Raw genomic sequence first — 26,908 nt, forward strand, 5'->3', positions numbered from 1 at the left:
GTACTTACACTTGACTTTTAAGAGCCTGTTTCATAACTTGCTGTTTTTATTTTACAGATGCCATTTCTTCCTTTATATTTTAAACACTGTAAACATACTTATTGTCAGCTCTCTTTCATGTTCTATTCTTGCTCATTCCTCATGTCCTGTAAGCTGTCTTTCATGATGCTAAGTGTCCTATTTTTTAAAATTCTGTTTTATTTTGCATATGAGTTTACTTCAGAAGGAAGTATCTTTTCTAGAGATCCAGATAACCACCTGGGGTGGTTTCCACTGGTGTTCCTGTCAGCACCTTCAAGACACACTGATTCTGAATTATTTTTTGTGTTAGTTTTTCAGCCTGGAATTCTGAGTCTATTCCCACTCCCACATGTTGTTCAGTCTTGGGGTTCTCATATCTCTAGAAGACTCCTATTTTACCCACAGAGTGGGGCTATTGGCTCATTTCCAGCAGTTATCTTGGGTATGCAGGCAGAGATGATCTGGTTCCTTCAAGGTTAGTGCAGTGCTTTCTAGGGTTCTGATTCTGCACAGGAAGCCCAGTTCCTATTCCTTCTATAAACACATTTTCCTGGCCAGCTTCTGGCCTTGAATAGCCATGAAAATCCCAGGCTTTGAGACCTGTAATCTCCCTTAGTTCTAGATACATTGTCATTTTGGCTCTATGTTCTAGCATTTGGAGGTTTCCTTTCTTGCTTTTGTGTTCTGCTATATATTTAATATGTAAAAAAAATGCTTTTAATCTCTATATATAAATGTCTGGAAACGTTGTGTTCAATTCCACCTTATCCTGTTATTTCTTGACTGTCTGAATATGTAGTGTTTATTACTCTCATTTTCTCCATTTTGAATAATCTCCCAAATGCTCTCTGCCTTTTGCAAATTCACTCATTCTTCCAGGACTTGAGGAGTCACTGAAGGTAATGCTTTTTTCCTCCAGGGACCAAATTAACCCCTAGGAAGGGTCTTCTATGAACTCCTTTGACATCCATTTGATACTTAATCATTTTCTGTTATAATTACTATATGGCTATTATTTGTTTTCTTGTGAAATTATAAACTCTTTGAAATTTGGGGCCATTTCTTAAGCTTCTTGAATTTCTTCACCTGGTCTCACAACAAATTCTTCCTAATGGAAGAAAAACAGAAAAGAAAGACACACTAGGATAGAATAATTTAAAATGTTTTAGATTTTATTTACGAGGGTCCAAGCACCCAGGAAAACAAGATTTGTTTAAATTTTGCTTACTCATTTTATTCAGGATTCATGAATTTATAAGGCCAGAGAGATTTCATATAAGATCCTAGGTTACTAAAGGAAAACTGAAAGATTTTATATCAAGCAATATAAAATTAATATGACAGATGCAACCTTAGAAAATGTGTTTCCTGAGATTCCTAAATTAGCTACTTTTGTGGGTGTCTGCTTAGTATTTGGTCCTGAGTAAATGAATAAACAAACAGCTACTTCTGAGAGCTACTTTCACAGGGAAATGTTTCTGAGTTCCTATTCATGGGAGTTTAGGAAGGTATGGGATGCAAATTACATTTCAACACTGAATCAGCCAATCAATCCTTGAACACTTTTGAAGTCTTTAGCTTTGCCTGTGAACATGGGAACACCCAAGGGCACCTTCAAATTAAAAATAAACATACATTCTAAAAAGTCCTAAATGTGTAATTTGGTAGAAATTTAAGGGGTATCTTTTTATAGTAACAGAGTCTATAAAGAAAATACAATTCAGGTGAGGTTACGTCCTTTCCAGTCATAAAAATGTATGTAAATGACATTTAACTCGAAATTCGAGTACTTTGGGCATATCATTCCCGCTCCCTGCCCCAATCCCATAATTTCTTGGTAAAAACTCATAGTGCTTTTTTTTTCAGTTTCAGCCAGATTTTTATATCTATTGGATGGATATTACATTAATAAAAAATAGCTAACACTTATTATATGATTGTCTTATACCAAGCTATGTTCTTATAATTATCTAATATGTTGATATGATTTGGCTCTGTGGCTCCACCCAAATCTCATCGTTAATTGTAATCCCCACATGTTATGGGAGGAACCTGGTGGGAGGTGATTGGATTATGGAAGCGGTTTCCCCATGCTGTTCTTGTGATAGTCAGGGAGTTCTTACCAGATCTGATGGTTTTAGAAGTGGCAATTTCCCCTGCACACTCTCTCTCCTGCCACCATGTAAAACATGCCTTGCTTCTCCCTCCCCTTCCGCCATGATTGTAAGTTTCCTGAGGCCTCCCCAGCCATGTTGAACTGTGAGTCAACTAAACCTCTTTCCTTCATGAATTACCCAGTCTCAGGTATTCTTTATAACTGTGAAAATGTACTAATATGCAGATAACCCTATGGTGTTGCTGCTATTATTATTCTCCCTTTGCAGATGGGGAAAACTGAGATAAAAAAGAGTTAATTAATTTACCAAAGTCAAAAGAGTAGTCTTAAACTACTGTAAAATTTATGTAGGCCTCCTTTTTTTTTTCTTCAAAACCTTTAATGTGCTAATACACATTTTTGTGTTTTTTTTAAATTATACTTTAAGTTCTGGGATACATGTGCAGAACGTGTAGGTTTGTTACATAGGCATACACGTGCCATGGTGGTTTGTTGCACCCGTCAACCCATCATCTACATTAGGTATTTCTCTTAATGCTATCTCTCCCTTAGCCCCCCACCCCACTGACAGGCCCCGGTGTGTGATGTTCCCTTCCCTGTGTCCATGTGTTCTCATTGTTCAACTCCCACTTATGAGTGAGAACATGTGATGTTTGGTTTTCTGTTCCTGTGTTAGTTTGCTGAGAATGATGGTTTCCAGCTTCATCCATGTCCCTGCAAAGGACATGAACTCATCATTTTTTATGGCTGCATAGTATTCCATGATGTATGTGTGCCACATTTTCTTAATCTAGTCTATCATTGTTGGACATTTGGGTTGGCTCCAAGTCTTTGCTATTGTGAATAGTGCTGCAATAAACGTACGTGTGCATGTGTCTTTATAGCAGCATGATTTATAATCCTTTGGGTATATACCCAGTAATGGGATTGCTGGGTCAAATGGTATTTCTAGTTCTAGATCCTTGAGGAACTGTCACACTGTCTTCCACAACGGTTGAACTAATTTACACTCCCACCAACAGCGTAAAAGCATTCCTATTTCTCCACATCCTCTTCAGCATCTGTTGTTTCCTGACATTTTAATGATCACCATTCTAACTGCCATGAGATGGTATCTCACTGTGGTTTTGATTTGCATTTCTCTAATGACCAGTGATGATGAGCTCTTTGTCATGTGTTTGTTGGCCACATAAATGTCTTCTTTTGAGAAGTGTCTGTTCATATCTTTTGCCTACTTTTTGATGAAGTTGTTTTTTCCTTGTAAAAATTTTTTTTTTTTTTTTGAGACAGAGTCTTGCCCTGTCGCCCAGGCGGGAGTGCAGTGGCACGATCTCGGCTCACTGCAAGCTTTGCCCACTGGGTTCACGCCATTCTCCTGCCTCAGCCTCCCAAGTAGCTGAGGATACAGGTGCTTGCCACTACGCCCGGCTAATTTTTTGTATATTTAGTAGAGATGGGGTTTCACCGTGTTAGCCAGGATGGTCTCAATCTCCTGACCTCGTGATCCACCCCCCTCGGCCTCCCAAAGTGCTGGGATTACAGGCATGAGCCACCACGCCCGGCCAAATTTTTTAAGTTATTTGTAGATTGTGGATATTAGCCTTTTGTCAGATGGATAGATTGCAAAAATTTTCTCCCATTCTGTAGGTTGCCTGTTCACTCTGGTGATAGTTTCTTTTGCTGTGCAGAAGCTCTTTAGTTTAATTAGATACCGTTTGTCAATTTTGGCTTTCGTTGTCTTTAGGCCTCTTTTCTATTCATGTTTCTACTTTAGAAGACATATATAGATATATATATATGTCTTCTAAATATATATCTCTATAAATATGTCTTCTAAAGTAGAAACATGAATATATGTATCTAGAAACATATATGTCTTCAGAAGACAAATATATATGTATACGTCTTCTAAAGTGTGTGTATGTGTGTATGTTTATATATGCGTGTATATATACATGTGTATATGCATTTGTCCAGAGTTCTCCTGGGGAATCTATATTTTATTGAGATGAGAAGGAAACATGGTAGTGTTGGTTAACTTATCACCACCTTGTTGCTGTCTAAACTCAACCACTTCCTATTGTGTCATGGTTTGATTATAAATTTCCTCTAAGCCTCTTTTTCTGGACACTCACTTATCACCACTAATCCTACATACAAAAGGTTGAATACTGGCAACTCTGAAAGTTGAAAATCTAATATGGATTAAATGTAAAAATAAAGCTAGTGACTCCAAAACCCGCCACCAGCTGGTTCATCACACTTGTATATTTTTACACTTTCTCAGTCCACACTCTAACCCAACTCATCTTCTTGGAAGCCTGACACCTATTGTTGGCTATCTAGTGGCACACTGCGAAGGATCTGATGTGCCTGGAGCCTCTGTTTGCATTTTTTTCTTTTTTTTTTTTTAGAGAGAGTGTTGTATACTTGAATCTTGACAAGCAAAAGAAAAAGAATGATGTTTGGAAACCATCACTTCTAAAAAGCTTGTGTTTTATTATTTAGAACAGACTTGTTTAAGGGAAAGATAAAATCAATATTTTTTCCCCCTATTTTCAATAAGTGCCTAGAGATTAGATTTTATGTTTGTTTGAAACAACGTTTTAAACTTCGGAGAATTTTGAGTAAGAAAATAAATAAATAAGTTGGATAGAAATAAACCTTTTAAAATTAAATTCTCTTCACTAAAGAATGTATTACTGGGAAAGATTTTAAAAACTTCACTAGAGGTCCTTCCAATTTTTTTCACCTGTTTCCTCAAGATGGGGTAGTCGAGGACAAATTGATTACTGTTTTAAGCTTCCTTCCAAATTTCCATTGCTGTTATTTATGATTCTATTCCAAATGTAAAATTTAGGCCTTTACAATATTTGTTTTTAAAATGAAGAGACTTTCTGATTCCTATGAATAAAAATACTCCGTGCTGATGGAAAAATCAAGAATCTTGGTGCCAAAGTGCTTCATTCAAACTCTTAGACAATAAAATGGGCAAGACATTAAATTATAGCAAAGGTTCCAACCTTTTACTAAACTACACTCACCTTTAGGAGCTTATGAAAGTACAGATTTCTAAGTTTTCCCAGTCTACTCTTTCTTCCCATCCCAAGATTCTGAAATTAATTGGTTTGGGTGAGCTTGATCCAACACATTTTACTAAATACATATGTTTATTATATATAGTCTATATTATAAAATAAATATAATTATAACAGAATAAATATAATAAATATAGTATAAATTATATTTATTATATAATTATTTAAGGCTGAAGATCAGTGTCCACAAAGGCATTTCATTTAGTTGCTCTTTGCTAATGCCAGACAAATTAATGCAAAATAAATGGTTGGATAAGAAGAAAGGAAAATGAGAAATAATATTCCTATTTATAATTTCTATGTATCTGTTTTCACAAAAATCACAAGTAGCTAAAAGTAGTCATTTTGCCTCAAATTGCCAATCAGGTTTAAGAAGTTTTTTGTCTGAATTTCCTAATTCTAAGTGAGAGACTGAAAATGCAAATGAACTATGACCAGACCACCTATGACAACAGAACTCTGACCCACAATCTCTGTGGCCACCAGCCCAGGAAGCAAAACCCCACTTCTGTAGCCTTCAGCCCAGAGTGGTCAGGACTTGGTCAATGACTGCCAGCTTTCTTTTTTTTTTTTTTTTTTTTTTTGGGCTTCTGCTTCCAACTCAGGACCAAGGAGAGAAAGCCAAATATGTTACCCTTCTCTAAACAATCACTTAGGATGCCCCACTTCTAGTTAGTGCACTTCCAGCTTCCCTAAAACCTTCCTTTTCTTTCTACTGTAAAACGTTCCCATTCCTATCTGTCTTTGAGTCTTTGTCAAATACAGGTGATGGTGGTTGACTCCCTTGCTATGGCAAGCTCTGAATCAATAGCTTCTGTTTGTTCTCATTTTGGTAGTGTTTATTTAGTTCCACGTAACTAAAAATGGGGAAAATAAAAATGGGAAAAAATAAATTATCCTTGCACATACATGTAAGGTTATTTATACCAATTTATGCAATTTCAGAAAATGAGAGGAGAAAGCAGATACCATCACCAAGGCAAGTGTTCAAAAGGGCAATAATTACAGTGACAAGAGGAATCCCAATAACTTTTATTCTCAGCAAATATGGCTACACAGTCAAGAGTGTTGAGGACCCGAGAATGGGAAGTCACTGCTTTGGCTCCTGTGATTCCACCAATACTTGCCTGCATTCTCTTGAATCAATGAATCAGGCGTGGAAGACTAGAAGCAACAAAGAGAGGAGCAGGTAGTAGAGGGGGTAACTTTTAGAAGGCTGTAGAGTGCTCCCTTGATATCCACAGAGGATTGGTTCCAGGACCAACCACATATACCCAAATCCATGCATACTTAAGTCCTGCTACTGGGACTTCAGAATCCAGGTATATGAAAAGTCAAATGTGTATATGTGTGTGTATATAAGTGTACATGTAGATACACACATATATGTATATATATACATACACACATACATGTGTGTATATACATACACACACATACATGTGTGTATATATATGTATATACACAAAGACTTTTTCCAAACAAAAGCAGATCAAAAATACTGTATACATATACATATATGTATGTGTATATATGCATACATATATACAGTATATACATATATACATATATGCAATATATATGTAGTAGTTTTGATCTGCTTTTGTTTGGAAAAACTCTGTGAATAAGTAGACCTGTGCAGTTCAAACCCATCTTATTCAAGAGTCAGCTGTAATTTCAATATTTTGTAACAGTTTAGTCACCAATATTGAAGTTGAGAGAAGGAAGTTCTCTCTTGTGGACAATATGGAATGCTCTAAAACTTGAATCCAAATGTACATTCTTGGCATCACTCAAATAATGTGAGTGTATAATATTTATTATATATTCAAGAGGCAAAACCCAGTTCTTTACACTGTAGACCTGTTTTGTTGTTGTTTTAGTTTTGAGAAGCCAAGGTTTTAAGGCAATTTAGTTCTAAAAGCATTACCGAGTATTTACTATTTGCAATTCACTGCACTTGGTAATAAACTAGAGAGAGATGCAGAAACTCTCTTTTCTCCACCAATTCTTCGAAGGAAAAAACGTTTCCATTATCATTAGGTGACAGTCTACACAGCTAATTATCCATACGAACTCACTGATAATTTACAGTTGCAATATGGTGTCATAAAAGGAATCATAAAACTTTGTGACTTTGTTTACTTTTTCTCTATAAGATATGTGCTGCAAATGCAAACTAACATCAAATAAATCCTATCTTTATTCATGCATGATCTAATACTTTCCACAACTCTGATATTTAGGGTACTTCCATTATGACTAGTTAATTGCATAAATTCAATAATTAATTATATTCTAATGATCAAGAAGAGTATTTATCAAAAATAAAACTTGCAGACATTGGGGAGAAATAAAGGCATGTTAACACATTTTCTATATCAATCAGGTACTTTTGTGTAAATGTGTTATCAAGTGAACTGAAACATTAAATAGAGGAATTTGGTATCATTGTGGGAAAAATAATCTAATCAGTTTTCAAACTTGGCTGCCCTTTGGAGCCATTTGAGAAATTTTTGAAAAGCAAGACACAGGTATTCTAATTTACTTGGTCTGCAGTATGGCCCTTGCCAGGTGATACTAACATGTGGCATAGAGTGAGAACCATCGTTATATAATCTAGAATCTAGTTTATTACTCCTTCAGTATTATACTTCTCCTCAAGCTCTTGAGACTTTTCCTGATTTCATAGATTTGTTGAGCAGTTTTTGTTGTTGTTGTTGTTTGTTTTTTTAATGTTGACTTGTTTTCCCGAGTAGGTATTCCTCCTGGAAAGAGATAGTACTCACTGTAAAAGATTAGTTGACTTTCTAGTCAAATTAGTCCTTGATGAGTCTAAATAGTGGGTGGTAGACATATCTCATCTCCCCAGTTTGATCAGCCTGGGATAGGCATGCCATCCATCCTTAAGAAAACAGACCTATAGAGCTAATAGGTCAATCTTAGAAACAAAAAAGGCAACAGTTATATCCAGGTCATTACAGCTTGTCAATTTGCTTCTCCCAAATTACTGCACTTCTTGTTTCTTCATTGGTTTACACACCTGTTTATTCATGTCCCTCGATCAGTTTTTCCTCAATCCTGGGTGCACAACATCATCACCTGGGGGGCATTTTAGATGCCTGATGCCTAATTACATCAGTCTCTGGGGGTAGGATCCAGTTATCAGTGTTCTTTAAAGCTCCTCAGAAGACACTGTGAACCATTGCCTTAAGCTGTAGTGCTCTCAATATTTACCTAAGACATTCATGAATCTGTATTTTCTTTAGTTGGTATGACGGAGCTACAGACCAGCTCTGACCCAAGCTAATTTATATAATGGCAGATGGATACTATTAAAATCCTAAAAAAAATTTAATAGAAGTCTTTGGTAATGTACTTACAGAGCCCTTGTACTTTGGGCCAGGGGCTCTTGTAAGCACTGTACATAGATTGAATTATTTACTCTAGCCACATCTTACAGAGGAGAAAATTTCCCAATGTTACACACTTAGTGTTTGGGCCAAGATTCAAATGAGGCACTCTGGCTCCAGAGTCACCAGTTAACCACAGGCGACCAGCAATGTGGCTGTTAAAACTACTAGATGTGATTACATAGGTGATATCCTTACACTTCCATTTTACAGGTAAAGAATCAAGGTACAGAGAAAGTGTCCTACGATCACACAGCTAGTAAGTGGCAGAGCTGGGATTTGAACTCAAAACAGTCCTACCCTAAAGATGATGTTCTGTTAATAATCTAGCCTTTTATTTTCAGACAAATATTCAACTGACCCAGCTTTCCGTAAATTTGTATTACTGCAGATTGGAATTTGGTATTGCAAGTTTCATTTGCACTTCTGAACTTATTCTCCATGTTTTACCCAGAATTTTATTTTTAAAAAAAGAAATAAAACTTTGGTGGATTTTTCATTCTACTACAACTGACTGTACTGGAGAAGCAATTACTACAGAGATGCTACAGCTGTTTTCTTGGTATTAGCCCATGGTTTAAGAATGTTCTTGATTTGTAAATATGTTAGGCACCACAAGTCCATCAAGATGGTATGTAGAAAGAAGAAAAGATTCTCCACTCCAAATCTTTATGTGCCTGAAAATCCCTTTGATTTCCCTTATTAGTTTGCTATGTCCTGAATTTTATATTAAAAATACAGATTTCTTCCAGTTATTGGACATTGTCCCACTTCAAACTTTTAAAAACAAATTAATCAGAGTTTTTTGGTAATTATTATGTAAATAGGACAAATATATCTCAGCCCTTTGGCAAGCAGCCTTGACAATTGAAACAGTTTCACATTGTGGATTTCAATCAATGTAACAAAGTTCCTGAGCACAGTCTAAAATGAATGAATTCTAGATTGCAGGAGTTTTTAAAAAGTTTCTTGCTTCTCATATTTTAATATAAAAATCATCCCAGGCTATCGTTAAAATGCAAAAATCTGATTTGGGAGGCTTTAAGTGAGATGTTGGACTTCATATTTCCAGTAAGGTCTCAAGTGATGTACATGCTGCTGGTCTGTGAACCACACTTTGAGTAGCAAGGACACAGTGCTTGGTAAACTCGTTCTCCAAAGGAGGAAAACAAAGCCCTGGCTTGTAGTATTTGCTAATTTCCATGATATAAATGTTCCCACAAAGACCACATTCAAGCTACCAACGTGATGTCATTGAAAATGGAGTTGGGAAGAGACCTTCAGCACGCTGCTCACAATTAGCTCTCCAACCAGGTACAAGCCAGTTCCAGCACACCACTGGTCTACATACGTATAAGTGCATGCACCTTCAAGATCCCACAACATAGCTGTTTCACTCTGCAAAGGATTTCAGGAGGTGAGGGAGAGTAAGAATGTCACAGGAAAAAATGACAAGATTAATTACAAAGTTTTCAGAATAGGTGCAAAATGATCTAGTTCCAAGGCTATAGGCTGATGAGAGGGCATGTTTAAGAAGTTAAAAGACATGTGTGGCCAATAATGGAGACTTTGGGGAAGATCTGAACCCTGTTTGGACTGTGATGGGTTTGGATGAGTTGGAAAGGAGAACACTCACAGAAAAGGAAGTGGGATAAACACTAGCAAAATGTCTGGTGCTAAACAAAAGTGAAGGAAAGCTTGGAATTCCTAAAGAGTTGAGAGTACAGTCATTGGTCCAGCAGAGTGAGGGCATCCTGCTTTCACAAATGTTTTATTCTCTGGCATGATTGAGGAATAACATGTTCAGATTAATCAAATATCCAGGTTAACAGAGAGTTGACATATGTACCAAAAAGAGATGCCAATGTTTAAAGTAATAGAATATATTAGAGTACACAGAACCTAATTTCTTTCTTCTTTGGTGAAGAAAGGACTTTGAAATTTTCCATGTCTCCGAGCCATGGCTCTGAGCACCTTTGGTCCCTTCTGGTAGGGTTCTGTGATGGAGCCTGCAAAGTTTTGTTTGCAGTGTCCTGTAAGAAGAGTGTATTTTCAAGCCTTTCTCCAGGGCTGTAGAATGAAAGCATCCTAAGAAACTGACTCTCTTGGAGAGAATTTCTAACTGGCAGAAATGCTCTCCCTTGTAGTGCATTGAGTGCTTAAGAGCCCAGAATCATTTCCACATCTGTAATTGGGGCTAATAATAACGATCTCATATGGTTTTGGTGATTATTAAGTGAAACTTGGTCAAGAAATATTGGTGCTCAATATTTGAATGAGCACTACAAATTAGTGCAGGCATTGTAGCCAAGCATACACCATTACTGATTTTTAAATCAGAATTGCTTAACAGACACTGATTGTCTACAAGGCCATAAACAGTTTGAGGCTGTGGGGAGAAAGTATTGACTGGTCCCCAAGCCTGCAGAGCTAAGGTTTCGGCATTCTGCACACCTCTTTGAAAGAATCTATGACCACCTGTGCACAATGTTTAAATGCCCAGGAACCTTCCCTTGCTACCCAGGCAGAGGCTTTCCCTAGATGCTCTGACAGTTCCCTCAGTCAGCAACTATATGAAAGAATCTTCTTACATTTCTGAAATCTGAATAGAGGTTTATTTGGGAAAAAATCCTTTTCCCTCCTGTCTCTTGGAATAAATGTACTATTTCGTTTTCTTAATTTGTACTATGTTAAGAACCAGTAGAGGGAACTTAAGGTCAATCTGTCTCTCAGGTTGAGTAACTCTAAGCTATAAGCTCCAGAATCTTGTCTTTGTCTCTGATTCCAAATGGGCTTGTGGGGAAAAGTGATATAACCATGAGATCACTGTGTTCTTTTAGATGATTTCCTGTTTCCTGTGTATTTAAATACACAGGGAATAATCCCGCTATTAAAATGAGACCCTGTATGTGTGTATGGGCAGAAGTTCAATGAAAAAGGAAGAAAAATATGCTTGCTGAATACCAGTTGTAGAATGCATAAATCCTGTCAGAACAAGTGGGGAATAGCTTTTATGGCTGACTTGCAAGAAACCTAAGGGAATTGGGAAATCAGATAGGCATGTGTCAAGCAGACTTATTTAAATCATCCACTTCCTCAGCAAAATAAAAGTTTGAGAGGGTTCTGCTTCCTTTTGTGGTTTGAAATTACAGTTGTAGGCCTCAGAAGTCCTGCTTGATTGAGGGCTTCCAAGCAAAGATGTTATACAACCTAGTTCAGGCGCCCGACAACACTGGGGTCACCCAATGCCTCTCCCTGAGGTCTCCAACCTTGCTTTGTTTGTACTTTGTGTCCTTTGTCATCTCAGAAGCAAATTGTAGTGCAGCTGACCACTGCTTCATGGACCTCCAGCTTGTCCCTACTGAAAGGCTTTTGCATCTGAAAGAGAGAGATGCCCACTGGCTTCCTTCTTAGACCACTGCTGTAGATCCTGAGCACAAACCTTAGCTCTGCAGGCTTGGAGACCAGGCAATGCTTTCTCCTTGCAGCCTCATTCTGTTCGCAATTCACACGGGGTTTATGGCCTTATAGACAATCAGTCTGTGGTAAGCAATTCTGATTTAAAAACTAGTAATCTGTGTATGGTTGGCTACAAGGCCCACATGAATTTGTAGTGAGAGATAAACTAGATACCAATTATTTCCAGGTATAATATCCTAACAGGTAAGTTTTTCAGGAGGCCACATTGTAGTTCAGTAGGTTACTGGTGTGTATAGATAGAACGCAAAGGTATTTAAGTACAAACCATTTCCTTTAAGGTGTGGTAGCTCCCTAAATTGTTCTTCTCAGGATATTTCTGTTTTAAAATGTCCTGTTAAATATATTATTTTTATATACAGTATAATTTTTTAGAAGCATGCTGACATGGAAAGATCATGGACTTTGCAGACCCAGCATTAAGTCATTCCAAATCTACCACTTACTAATGTGTGAACTTCAGCACGTTACTGTACCTCTTTCAGACTCATTTCCTTATCTTCTTGCTGAGAATGTGTGTGTAAAAAGTATTAATATGGAATCTAGCATGGTGTCTAGCACTTTGTGAAACCCTGACAAATTCTTATTCCTCACCATTCATCTGTTCATCTGTATTAGTTTGTTTTTTTCACGGTGCTGATAAAGACATACCCGAAACTGGGAACAAAAAGAGGTTTAATTGGACTTACAGTTCCATGTGGCTGGGGAGGCCTCAGAATCATGGTGGGAGGCAAAAGGCACCTTTTTTTTTTTTTTTTGATGGAGTTTCACTCTGTCGCCCAGGCTGGAGTGCAGTGGCACTATCTTGGCTCACTGCAACCTCTGCCTCCAGGGTTCAAGCAATTCCCTTGCTTCAGTCTCCCAAGTAGCTGGGATTATAGGTCCCTGCCTCCATGCCTGGTTAATTTTTGTATTTTTAGTAGAGACAGGGTTTCACCATGTTGGCCAGGCTGGTCTCGAACTCCTCACCTCAGGTTATCCGCCCACCTCGGCCTCCCAAAGTGCTGGGATTACAGGCATGTACAAGCGTGCCCAGCCCCAAAAGGCACTTCTTACATGGCAGCAACAAGAGAAAAATGAGGAAGAAGCAAAAGCAAAAACCTCTGATAAACCCGTCTAATCTTGTAAGACTTATTCATGACCACAAGAACAGTATGGGGGAAACTGCCCCCATGATTCAGTTATCTCCCACCAGGTCCCTCCCACAGCACGGGAATTATGGGAGTACAATTCAAGAGGAGATTTGGGCGGGGACACACAGTCAAACCATATCACTACCCATCCATCCATCCATTCATTTATTCCTTCACTAAACGCCTGTTGAACACCTTTTATGTGCCAACCACTGTCAGTTAGCAGAGGCACAGACAAAAGTGAGAGGTGAGCTCAGTTGAGAGTATGTAGATGGGTCTATTTCTGGGCTCTCTATGCTTCTCCATTGATCTATTTGTTTATTTTTTTCTGTTTGCCAAAGACTTTCTTAATCTTTAACAATGTAATTCCAGTGAGAGAAAAAGAAGTTTCAGAAGTAATATACCAAAGCATGGGGTGGGATTGTTGGGGTGGTGAGTGAGTTCAGGAGAGAGACAGAGACTGAGAGAGAGAGAGAGAGAGAGAGAAAATGAAGGCCATATAAGGTAAAGTGTTGAATGTTACGTGCTCTGTTGACTGTGGGCCCCAGGATGTGTATGATGGAATTTACTGAAACAGAACTTGCGCATTTATAAAAAGGATGCAGTTTTAGAAAATAGCTAGTTATGTTAGCATCTTGTTTCTTCATTGATGCTGCAATGTTATATAAGCACTGAATCCTCCCACATTTCCAGCTCTTATCTAAAAGCCAGAGTATGTACCACCTGGGTTGAGAGGAAGATGAAATGAAATTGAGGAAGTAAATGGTAAAAAGCATCCTGAAAGAAACCAACTAGATATGTTCAAGTCAGCAGGTTATTTAGTATTTTGAGTTATTTAGTAATTTGAGTAATGTGTAAGGGGTGTACTGACATGCTTTTTCTCTCATTTTCTCCCTGTTCCACCTGTAGCAATTCTACCACTTTTGTTGACCTCTTCTTCTCCCCCCACTTATTGCTGTAGAGGCTACCTGAGCTCATTGTCCCTGGAGATGGACCAAATAGAAGAATAAGCAGTGCCTGTGTGGTGAGCTTCAAAAGGCATCTGTTCTCTGGGGAGTGGGTGGGTGGGTGGTAAAGCAAAGATGGGAGATGTGTATATTAGCTATCCATTACTGTATAGTTAATTATACACAAAACTAAACTATACACTAAACTAAAACTTCACAGCTTACAGCAGCAAATATGTATTATCTCACACAATTTCTGAGAGTCAGGAATCTGAAAATGGCTTAGCTAGTTTGGTTCCGGCTCAGGGTGACCTATGGAGTTGCAGCCAAGATGTCATCTGGGACTACCATCATTGGAAGGCTCAGCCGGGGCTGGAGGTTACACTTCCAAGATGGCTCACTTATAGGGCTATTGGGGGAGGCTTTAGTTCCTCTCCACATGGAACTTTCCTCATGCCATGGAACTGGCTTCCCTCAGAGTGAAAGACCCGAGAGAGAGACTAAGACAGAAGCTGCAATGTTTTTATGACCTAGTCTGTCTTGGAAGTGACATACTGTCATTTCTACTGTATTTTATTCATTAGAAGCAAGTCATTAAGTCCAGCCCACATTCATAGTGAGAGGATTTAAGCTGAACCTCTTGAAAAAATGGTATCAAAGTATTTATGGACATTTTAAAAACTACCACAATACATATAGGTGAACTTCACAAGGTGTAGACATGGGCTGAGACAGAATATTGGATACTATCTCATTCTGCAAACAGCAGCCTCATCTGTAATAAAATCCCAGCATTCAGAAATTATCATGATCAAGTAGGAAAAGGGCTTGTTGGAAAAAACTTATCAAAGATGTTACTTCATTTGTCCATTTATTCTGAGCCATAGCATAATAGCGACAAATTGTGTGTTCTGTGTAATTTGGGCACCTCTGCTCAATAATAGCTGGAACAGATTTTATCCTATTTTTAGAATAGTTAATATATACACATGGCACAAAATTTAAAAGGTATAAAAGTTTCTGGTTCAAAAATAAGATTCCCTCCTTTTCTTTTTTTCTGATTCTTTGAATGCAATTAGATTTACTGATTTCTCATGTAGCCTTACAAAGTATTCTATGTACTTACAAACATATATGTACACATATTTTTTCTTTCCCACAAATACAATACTATATGCATTGTTTTATTCTTGGCTTTTTTTCAATGGACAGTATATCTTCAAGGACTTCTACAATAGCACATGTAGACCTGCTTAATCTTTTTTTAAATGTCTGCCTAGTACTGCATTATATTTATTTAAGCAGTCCTCTATTGACAGACGACATTAGGTTGTTTCCAGTCTCTTGTTACTATGGACAAAGCTGCAATGACTATCTCTGCACATTCATCATTTCTCACACAGGAGTAGAATTCTTGTTCATTTGTAACATTGACAGATATTGACAAATTTCTCCCCAAAAGGGCTTACCATTTTGCTCTCACTACAATATGAATGCCTGTTTCTTCAACCCTTGGCAATACAATAGGTTACCCACTTTTTGATATTTGCCAATTCTATAGGCACAAATGGTCTGCAGTTGTAGTTTTAATTTTTATTACCCTTATGAATGAGGTTGGGCCTCCTTTTATATGCTTAAAATCATCTGTATTTGCTTTACTATGAATTATTTGTTCTTAATCTTTACCCATCTTTATATTGAGTTGGTGGGTTTTTATTTTCCTTACTGATTAGTGGGAGCTCTTTAGGATTAAAGAAATTAGCTCTTCTAAAGAATGGATATACATGGACAGACAGAGTGGAATAATAGACATCGGAGACTCTGAAAGGTGGGGATAAAATACTGCCTACTGGGTACAATGTACGCTATTTGCGTGATGGGTATGCTAAAACCCTAGACATCACCTCTACGCAATATATCTATGTAAGAAAACTCCCCTTGTACCTCTAAATCTATTTCCTTTTAAAAGAAATTAGCTCTTCATCTAGAGTGTGAGTGGCACGTGTTTTTTCAAGTGTGTTTTTTCCATTTGTGTTTTGACTTTTTATTGGTTTTCTTTTTCTTTTTCCATGTAGTAATTTAAAAAAATATTTTTCTGTGGTCACATTTATCAGTTTATTTCTCTTATAGTTTCTGGGTTTGCATCACTCTTAGAAAGTCTTCCCACTCCTAGGGTTATTAAGAATCCTCTTAAGGTTTCTTTTAGTACCATCATAATTTGATTTTTACATTTCAAATTTGACTGAACTGGTTCTTTTAATGATTTACACTCTACTGAAGTATAAAATACTGCACTGACTGTGTTTGTTTTGTTTCTAGTTCAGATATTTCTAGTTTATTCTCAGTTTTCTTCATTTGTGAAATAGGGATAACAAGTATTACTGAGTAGCATCCATGACTTTTAGTGGAGAGATGCCATCTTGATGACTGAAAGCTAAACCAGAATTTTCTTCCTCATTCTCATTACTTAGAAACCTTTGCTGATGATTAGGTTTGGTGCCCTAATGGGACAATTGAGACTAACACGGTCTATAAGATAACTTGCTTCAATTTAAAAAGGCAAAATCAAATTAGCCCTTTCATATCTGCCTACATAGGGGCTACTGCTTTCATTTGTAATGTTTAATTACATTTTTTTCCCCAAGAATACATACACACGGCTATCACTTCTAAAATAATTTTGGCTCCCTATGAAGCAGAATTAGAAAGTGTCTTAAAGTTAGTTTTGAATTGGTTATTTGGAACTCAAAATGATACTTCATTAAAACAATACCTTGAATGTTGGTTAGGTTCTTGAGCCTTATTACAAATTCCATACTTATGTATTTATGATTCAGAATAGGAGGAATGGTGCTATGTCAATGACATGTAATGATATTTAATAACTGTGTCCCTGTTAATATGCATCTGAGTGGCATATCAGGAATCCCAAATATGTCTTCCCCAGTCCTTCCCGTTCATCCTAGCAGCAGATGTGAGAACCCCAATAGCCACTGGGAACTGGTTGCAAGGCCAGAGAGGACACTCTGGTCAGGAGAATACCTCTTTATATTAGTACCAGGGAAAGCTATTTTCTAGTATTTGGCAGTTGTCCTGAATAGGATAACTAGAGAAACTAGGTCTGTGGTGTAGAATTTCAGAGGTATATCATATTTTTTCTTGGCAAATAATACAGTTTGGCTGTATCCCCACCCAAATCTCATCTTGAATTGTAGCTCCCACAATTCTCATGTGTTGTGGGAGGGACCTGGTGGGAGGTAACTGAATAATGGGAATGAGTCTTTCCTGTTCTCATGATAGTGAATAAGTCTCACAAGATCTGATGGTTTTATAAGGGGAAGTTCCCCTGCACACACTGTCTCTTGCCTGCTGCCATGTAACATGTCCCTTGCCCTTCCGCCATGATTGTGAGGCCTCCCTAGCCATGTGCAACTGTGAGTCAATTACACCTCTTTTCTTTATAAATCACCCAGTCTTGGGTATGTCTTTATTAGCAGTGTGAGAACAGACTAATACAGCAAGCAATTAGCTTTAGTGAAGCTGGCAAGCATGAAATAGGGTCTTAGCCACCAAGGTGGGTTTTAAGGGAAGGAAGGTCTTGGAGAAGAGAAGGCAGGAGGCAGATCTCCAAGACAGGGACTCAGTCATACACAGAAAGAAGATAGCAATGTAGGTGTCTGGCATGGGAAGCAAGGTGGAAATTGAGGCTTGGGAATAAGAAAAAATCTAGATATCAGGACTAAAGTCTAAGACTACCTAGAAGAGTGAAATTACACTGAGCCCCACACTGATGGTTTGGAGATAATTCATCTCCAGTGTTTAAGGTAGGGACCTGGGAACTGGGCCAAAGCATGGGTGAAAGGTGAGAATGAAGTGGATCTGACTGTGGCGCAAGGAGAGGGCAGTGGCTGATGATGGGATAGGGAAGACGTTTACCACCTCTGAGTGGAGGTTTACCACCACCGAGGAAGTGGATGACCATTATTTGGCGAACTACTTATACTGCTGTATTTTGTGTATAGTATAAAATAAATAAATATATAAATATATTTATATATAAATATATAATATATATAAATAAATATATTTATATATAAATATATTTTATATATTCATATATAAATAAATATATTTTTATATATAAATAAATAAATATATATATATATATATTTGTTTCAGGATTATTTAATGGTTTTGCCCATGTGGAAAAAAGCATATACTTATTCTATTTCTCAATGACATTTATGAGTGCTATAATTATAATAACAATGATGAAAGTTTGCCTAATCAATATGTAAATAGTACTTACAGTGAGCCAAATCTATTAGAAAGCCAGCCAGTCTAAAAGAGAATAAAGTTCCCATATTGCAAATACAAATTATGATAGTTTGGAATAAAAATCAAATTATATTTTGCTCTGTGATGCATTGTGCGTGCTATCTATGTTCTTTGCGTCTCCTTCCATCTGTCTTCCCGCTGTTTCCCTGCTCATTAACACCTCTACTAGAAAGTGGGCAGGGTGATGACAAGAAATAAAAATACAAGTTGAACTGCAACTAAGAATTTAACATTTAAAAAATGCCAACATAAGAATGATATAAATATCTCAATTGTGAAAATAGACTGCGACCCTGGTATTTTAAATATGTGAAAAATGTGAGGAATTGGAGCACATCCCATAAAAAAGAACAAGTTCACAGAATGTTATCAAGAGAAAGGACTGCAGAGATAGACTGCAGGAGCATCTCTCCCTACAGGTGGGAAATGCAGAAAAATTCATTAAAAAAAAAACGAATTAGCAAGTACGCATAAACTCTTAAGACCTAACCACATTTCTGGAAGCTAACTGCAAAGCTTGGCCTAAACATGGAAATGCTGAGGTCACTTGCTGGAGTCAGGTACGGCATCTGCAATGGAAAGATTTTTTTTTTTTTTAAAGAAGGTTATTTTAACATTTTCAGAAAGGAGGCTGGGGTGGAAATATATGACACTAGATAAATATACATCAAAATATTCATATTATAATAGACATGTAGGTTATTTAGGCTACTTTATTATGTTTGTACTTTACATCTCAAAATTTCTACAACGAACATGTATCAATTTTATTACGGGAAAGTGGGCTTTAAGTAAAAAATTTATGTTCTGCTCTCATTTGCTTATCTGTCAGTGGAGTTTATTCAGTGAATTTTACTAGTCAACCCCTTTTCACAATGGGATTGAGACAGGGATCAATGCTGGGAATTTCTGATATGCAAATGATTTTAATGATGAGAGCATGGAGTTTAGTCATAATGAGGTCATGTATGCATGCTGATTAGATTTATCAGACTGCTTCTAAGCAGGAAGGATTTTTAAAATTTAAAGATTGAGTGACCCAACTTATAGGAAATTCAGTGGCTCAAACTATATTTTCTAAGTGGTGTGATAAGACAATTAGACACAATTAACTTGCAGCTAGAAGACAATTACCACTACAAAATGTTAATTCTTTGTTCTAGAAGTTGCCTGCATTCAGTCTCAAATTAGAAGTATGTATTAATATATATAATATTATACAAATATATTTTTCATTACATATTACATGTAAAAGCTAATTGAGTATTACACATATTATTTATTAGTGAATCTCCCTGAGCTTCGAGGAAATCATAGACTTCAAAAAATTTTTGTGGCCTCTGGTACAAATGAAGCCAATTTTAGAATTTCACAGATTCTTTTATGAGGATAAATAAGTTTTTGTTTTTTTTTTTTGTGGTACAAACCTAATAAAGTGCCCGAATCATCTGCCTAAACATGGAACTTATTTCAAGATGTATTGATTGGTTTAATAACACAAAGTTGCTGAAGTTTTTAAGATATATTATCTGAAACCAACTGGCAATTTCTGATTATATTTCCAAATCTGGGCAAACTTTGGTAAACCCTATGTCTGTGAAAATGCTCACTTGCTTATGAATCTGATAAACTTTATTCTGAGATCCACTGTGAGTAATGCAAAACTGAATTCAGAATTGAGGATGTCCTGAGTTTACCCCAGAATTCACCAAAATATTCTAATTTGTTAAATACAAAAACTCTCATTGAAATGGATGAAAATGATCATGATTAGCATTAAAGCCGTAAGTGTAGATGAAATAGCTTTCTATTAATGCTTCTAAATAGAATGCTTCTAATGATACACCCATGTTATTTTCTATTAAGATATATTCCACTCATGTTTATCAATAAAAGCTATATTGTATCACACACATACTGATTTCTGAAAATTGAAGTTTATACAAGTAAAGTAATTTTTTCAAAATTACAGCATGGCTGGCTAGAACCTAGGTATGCAAAATCATACATAATCAGTGGTCATTCTACTAAACAATGCTACTTCTCCCTGTCGTTAAAGAACTAGGAGGGACCTTTGAAGGAATTTGATAGGAACTGAAAGTACTGTCATGTATAATCATAAGAAAGAAAGGTTAAAGTGTTTCCCAAAATAACTTTTACTTTATAAATGATTGATTATAAAAAGATTAGAAGATAAGATTAATTGGGTTTGTATGCCTCTTTTACAATTTATTAATTGTCATTGTACAAGTTTTAAACTTTCTACCTTTTGCTTTTCATTTTTTTTTTTTTTTTTTGAGACGGAGTCTTTCTCTGTCCCCCAGGCTGGAGTGCAGTGGCGCAATCTCGGCTCACTGCAAGTTCCGCCTCCCGGGTTCACGCCATTCTCCCGCCTCAGCCTCTCCGAGTAGCTGGGACTACAGGCGCCCGCCACCACGCCCGGCTAATTTTTTGTATTTTTAGTAGAGACGGGGTTTCACCATGGTCTCGATCTCCTGACCTCGTGATCCGCCCGCCTCGGCCTCCCAAAGTGCTGGGATTACAGGCTTGAGCCACCGTGCCCGGCCTTTGCTTTTCATTTTTAAGATGGGGATAATAACTGTGCCTGTATCACACGGCTGTATTGGTGACTATGATTTAATAATACAAAAGGCTTGGACAAGGCAATATATCAGTGTAGCAAAATTTCATTTATACCCCATGATTATATACAAATAAAAAAGAGAAAAATAACAATAATAAAATGAAAATAAAATAAAAAATAGCTTTGCAGTGAAAAATAATGATATAAAAAGCTTGGGACAGTGTTTGACACACCATAAGTGTTCAAAAAACATTAGATGTTATTATCACTATATGTCGAGCACTATGTTTTGCCCTTAGTATCCATAATTTTAATCATTCCTTACAACAGCAGTGGGAGGATAAATATTATCATTCCCACATGGCAGGTCTCGTAAGTGACCATTTTTGCATGGCTAATATGATTAAAAGTCAACATTCATACCCAGATCTGTGTAAGTCTAGAACAGCAAGTTGGTGAATTAAAAACTATTTTACATTTTCAAAGAGTTGTTAAAAAAATGGGACAGAGACCATCTGTAGCCTGCAATGCCTGTAATACTTACTGTCTGAAACTTTAGAGAATATGTTTGCTGATTGCCACTCTAGTGCAGTTTTTTCTTCTGTAATATCAGACTAGGCTGCCTCCTGAAAACCAGATGCCTATTTTAATTGATAAAATCATTCATGTTTTCATTTATTTGACAGATGTTTATTGAGTACTTGATATTCGTGAGGCATGTGTCAAAGTTTGTTCAGGCTGCTCTAACAAGATACCTTAGACTAGGTAATTTACAAACAACGGAAATTTATTGCTGACAGTTCTGGAGCCCAGGAAGTCTAAGATCACGGCAGCAGCAGATTTGGTGTCGGGAGAGGGTTCATTCTCTACTTCATAGATGGTATCTTCTTGCTGCACCCTAACATGGTAAAGGACAAACAAACTTCTTTGTCCTCTTTTATAAAGGTACTAGCCCCATGACCAAATCACCTCCCAAAGGCCCCACCTCTTAAAACTATTGCCTTGGGAATTAGGTTTCAACATACAATTTTTTTTGGTTGGGTTGGGGGATACAAAATTTAGATCATCACGGCATTTTCTAGACCTGTGGGTACCAGGTCTAGGAAAATGAGTGAGATAATAACATTTCCATCAAGAAAGTTACAATCCTGTGAGGAAGTCTAAGAGAAAATAGGCAATTATGGGACAGGGTGAAAGGTATTTTGGCTTAATATCACAGGCTTCTGTGGAAACACATAGGAGGGACTTCGAGTGTAGCATTCAGGAGTCAGATATACCTTCCTGGTAGAACTGATACTTGAAATAAGTCCGAATTTTTAGTTTAAGAGTAGGTATAGAGTATTCTAAATTAATGGAGGAGCAAATAAGTACAATGCAAAAAGAAGTATGAGAATCTGAAATGTAGTTGAAGTTTATGGTAATGGTGGAACTTGGGAGGAGGGTCCCTGTTAAAAGAGAGGGTGAGAAAGAAGGAGTGTGAAGTATAAATATCATGCATGTCGTGCTACTGTTTAAAATTTATCCTGAAGGCTATGAACATTGTCACACTGTGGGATTATTGGAAACTTTCAGCAGGGAAGTGACACACTAAAATTTGCATTTTTGAATGCTCCTTCTGGAAGCATGGGAGATGAAGAACAGGGATTCAAGAGTGAGGACAGGGCTTGCAGCCATGGAGTTAAAGGGCCTGGATTTATCCTCATGTCTTGATCAATTCTAACATTACATGAAGAAGACTTCTTCTCAGACATTGGACAATAGGCAGCACAAGAAGGACTGTGAATCTCGGGGGAAGAGAAGTAAGTGAGGTGAGCCCTGCAATTGCCTAGGATTTCCACCTGGAGGCACATTCTAGACTGCAGAGCAGAGAGGGAGATTCCAAGCAAGGAAAAGTTGTCTTATATAATTGAGGAGGCAGCACTTGAAGTTTAGGAAGTCTGGTGTCTGTAAATGGTGAGGCAGAGATCTGCAGAGTAGGGAGCTACACAGAAAAAGGGCTTGAGAAATACACACAGTGGGTCCCATGTGTCTTTGAAAAATATCAAGACAATGCACAGCGTGAAATGCTACAAGGCTGGGCAAAGAACAACTGTGGAGTTATGAGAGGAGCATATTTCCACAATTCACACAGACTGCAGAATCATTTGCATTACCACCAGATAGCATGGAGAGCCCTCATTGAGCCTCTTTACTTGGAGAATGCAGTAAAGACTCCATCCAGAAGGGCTACTCTGCAGTAGTGGGCTAACCTATTCTCAGAGGAAAGGTTTCTGTAGACCTGCCCAAGCACAACTTAAAAGCAAGTCTCAAAACCATCTAACTAAATACTTATATTAGAAAAGAAGTAATATCAACAATCAATGATCTAAATTTATTAGAGTCTAAATTCCCACCATAAGAGTCTGGAAAAGAGAAGAAAAGTTAAACCAAAGTAAGCAGAAGGAAGAGAATAAAAATGATATCAAAAATAGAAAACCCAAGACAAACTGAAAAAATTTATGAAACCCAAAGCTGAGTTTTTGACAACATCAGTAATATTGGTAAATATCTAGCTAAACTGATACAGGAAAAACAGGGAAGGCAAAAAATTATCAGTCAAGAATTAAAGAGGGGACATTATTAACTATCCTACAGATTTTACCCAGATAGTAAGGAAATATTAGTAACAAATTTATAATGACAAAGTTGGATTGTTGGGAAAAGCATCCTGTGGTAGCAGTAAGTAGCCATCCAACAAAAGCCACTATAACAATAACAAAAACACATCATTCATTAACCAATTTTATGTGGCAGGTCCTGGTTAAAGAAAGTGGAAATAAACCAAAACCAACCAAAGAAGAAAAGCAAGGATTATTTATTCAGTGTTTGCTATAGCAAGGGGAGTCTGCCACTGTCACTTGTGTTTTGGGAGAGAATCAAAGGCAGGCAGAGGAGTGGGAAGCTTCATAGTGAGAAATAAAGGGAAGGCTTCAGTCATAACCTGACTGGAGGCTGTTGTCATGGGGAAGTTGGAGGTAGGCTAACCAGAAGCAGAACATCCTCTGTGATTGCTTGGGGGTGCATATTTAGCTTTCTCTGGTTTGTCTTAAGTTTGGAGTGGGGACAGATGTTGGGGAAGCTGTCAGTTATGAATCAAGTCCTGGCCATTTTGAGCCAATTGTTAGGGAAGTTTTTGCTTAGCTTCCCAGATTGTTTCTACAGATAGCAGCCTGACTTATAGCCGGCTGGCTTCCTGGACTATTTATTGAAGTTAACAGATTGGCTTTCTGGGCAAGATTCTGGAGGTTGATGGTCAAAGTTCTATTTTTATACATGGATTAGTTCATGTCAGTTTGTATATTCAATCCCTCAGTAATAAATGATATAGTGATACCCAATTCATTCTGAAAGCATAATGAAAAGAGTGACCCAGTCTTCCTGGGAGCATCCGAGAAGCCTTTACAGTGAAGCTAATATTTGAAGTTGCCTTAAATTCTGAGGCAAAAAGAAGATAAGAAGAAATCGCTACCAGAGATGACCACATTAAAAAAACTAATAAGCAGGTGGGTGTGTGGTGTGTTTGAAGATTAGTGACCTTTTAAAGAAGCTTGAACATAGGCGGGTGGAGGCAGACAGCCAGGAAAGGAAGGTGGAACCAAAATGTAATGGACTTTGAGTGTTGTTCTAAGACGTAATCTTATGGGCTCCAAGGGAGACAGGATGCTTTAAAGCCAATAGTTATAATATTAGACTTGTATTTTAGGAACATGATCCTTTTGATAGTGGAAAATATGCATGGGGTGGGTCAGGAAACTGGAAACTTGCACACAAGCTAGGATGGTATTTTACCAATTGAAGGAAGTGGTGGGAAAGGCGTTGATTTGGGCAGGGACGGTGGGGATCCAGCAAAGGGCAGATAGAGCAACCAGGGCAACATTTTGGACATGCAGTGAGTGCTCCGTAAATATCTGTTATATTTTTAAGTGAATAAATGGGACATTTAGGAAGTGAAATAGGTTAGGTTTGGTGACTGATTGGATGTTATAAGGACAGGAAATGGTCAAGAACTACTAAAGTTTTTAGCTTCAGTGACTGATTGTATAGCAATGCTGGGGGCCAAAGTGTGAAAAATAGGGGTGTGGCAGTTTATGAGTGACGATGCCAAGTTTCATTTGGGGCATGTCTTTAGGGCTTATAAAGTTGGAATCAGGGTTTGTGGGGGTCACTGATGGCACATAGGTAATAGCTGGAATTATGCAAAGAGGTGGGATTGGTCAGAAAGACTTTCCAAAGCTAGGGGAGAGGGTCCAGTCCTTGAATGCACTGATTTTCACTTTTTAAAATTATTTATTTATTTTTTTGAGCCAGAGTCTCACCCTGTTGCCCAGGCTAGAGTGCAGTGTTGCGATTTCGGCTCACTGCAACCTCTGCCTCCCAGGTTCAAGCAATTCTCATGCCTCAGCCTCCTGAGTAGATGGAACTATGGGCACATGCCCAGCTAATTTTTGTATTTTTAGTACAGATGGGGTTTGGCCCTTTTGGCCAGGTTGGTCTCGAACTCCTGACCTCAAGTGATCCACACGTCTCTGCCTCTCAAAGTGCTAGGTTTACAGGCATGAGCCACCATGCCAGCCTGCACTGATTTTTAAACAGTGGATAAAAGAGGAAGAAACAGTGTTTGCCATTAAATACTGTTATGTGCTACTTCTTTGGAATTTTTCCTTTAGTTTCTTGTACACAGTTTAACCATTCATCTACTTGGATGTAGGGAGATGAAACAGAATACCTTTTAAGGACAACTACAGAAATCACATTGGGTGTAATGTACAAAATTCGGAGAATCTGACTCTTCGAGTCCTGAGCTTTGTGTGAGGGTGAATGACCTGTTGCACAAAGGGACCTGAGTTAAAATCCAAGCTCACCTAATTTCTGTGACCTTGGCCACATCACTTTTCTCAGTTATACACTGAGGTTAATGATATCTATTTTAAAGAGTTTTTAGGATTAAATGAGATAATTCTACATAATATATGTAAAGTGCCCACTGGCATCTTGCATGTAGTTTGTGTTCAATAAATATAAGTTGTTATTATTTTTGAAGACCTAGAAGAATGACACTCAAGAAAAGCCATCAATGCATTTTTTTTTATAAAACAAAATTATGGTATTATTTTTGTTGTTTATATTGCAATGTTGATCATGTGAATTTCACATTTCTCTCTGTTAATTCTTCCCTGCCTAAGAAAAAACAAAATCAGTTTTTTTTCTAGAGAGGGATTTTGAAAAAGTTTCAAAATAGCATTTTATTATTTCTTTGTTTCAACCTATGTGTTTATCCTTATCCAATATTACCCTGAAGATTATTTCCTAATATGGTGCTTCTAGGTTACAAGCATTTATTGGGTGCCTTACCATGCATCAGTTACTGTGCTCAATGCCAGAATACAAAGATGAGTCAGGAGACTTCTCTTGAGAAATTCATTCATTCATTTACTCAATTAATTATTTATGTAACTCCTTCTAAAGGGCAGGTGCTTATCTCAGTGGCAAAGGTAGAGCAGGTATAGAATAAATACACAAAAAGACTTGGAGCTTTGGCAGACTGCATTAAAGTGAAGGGAGACATGAGAGAAAATAATAAACAGGTAAATCAAGAAGGTAAGTTTAGATGTTGCTTAGTGGAAAAACAGTGAAAAGAAATAATAGGTAGAGAGTGATTGGAAGAGAACAGCATGTGTGGCCAGATGGCCTCTGGGGATTGGGGTAGGATTGGGGAGGAGGATGAGAGAAATGAGTCAAAAT

General features: G+C 37.4%; 1 long non-coding RNA gene across 8 annotated transcripts in view; it reads left to right on the forward strand.

The window, feature by feature from the left end:
- Window positions 1-26,908, forward strand: part of LOC116810182 (uncharacterized) — a 302,975-nt gene that overhangs the window by 178,840 nt on the left and 97,227 nt on the right. For all 8 annotated transcript variants that reach the window (XR_009212510.1, XR_009212513.1, XR_009212508.1 and 5 more), the window contains one exon: window positions 14,168-14,282. This is a non-coding gene — a long non-coding RNA (uncharacterized LOC116810182). The remainder of the gene's footprint in view (window positions 1-14,167; window positions 14,283-26,908) is intronic.

The sequence above is a fragment of the Hylobates moloch genome, unplaced genomic scaffold (assembly GCF_009828535.3).
Source record: "Hylobates moloch isolate HMO894 unplaced genomic scaffold, HMol_V3 SCAFFOLD_2, whole genome shotgun sequence".
Taxonomy (NCBI): domain Eukaryota; kingdom Metazoa; phylum Chordata; class Mammalia; order Primates; family Hylobatidae; genus Hylobates; species Hylobates moloch.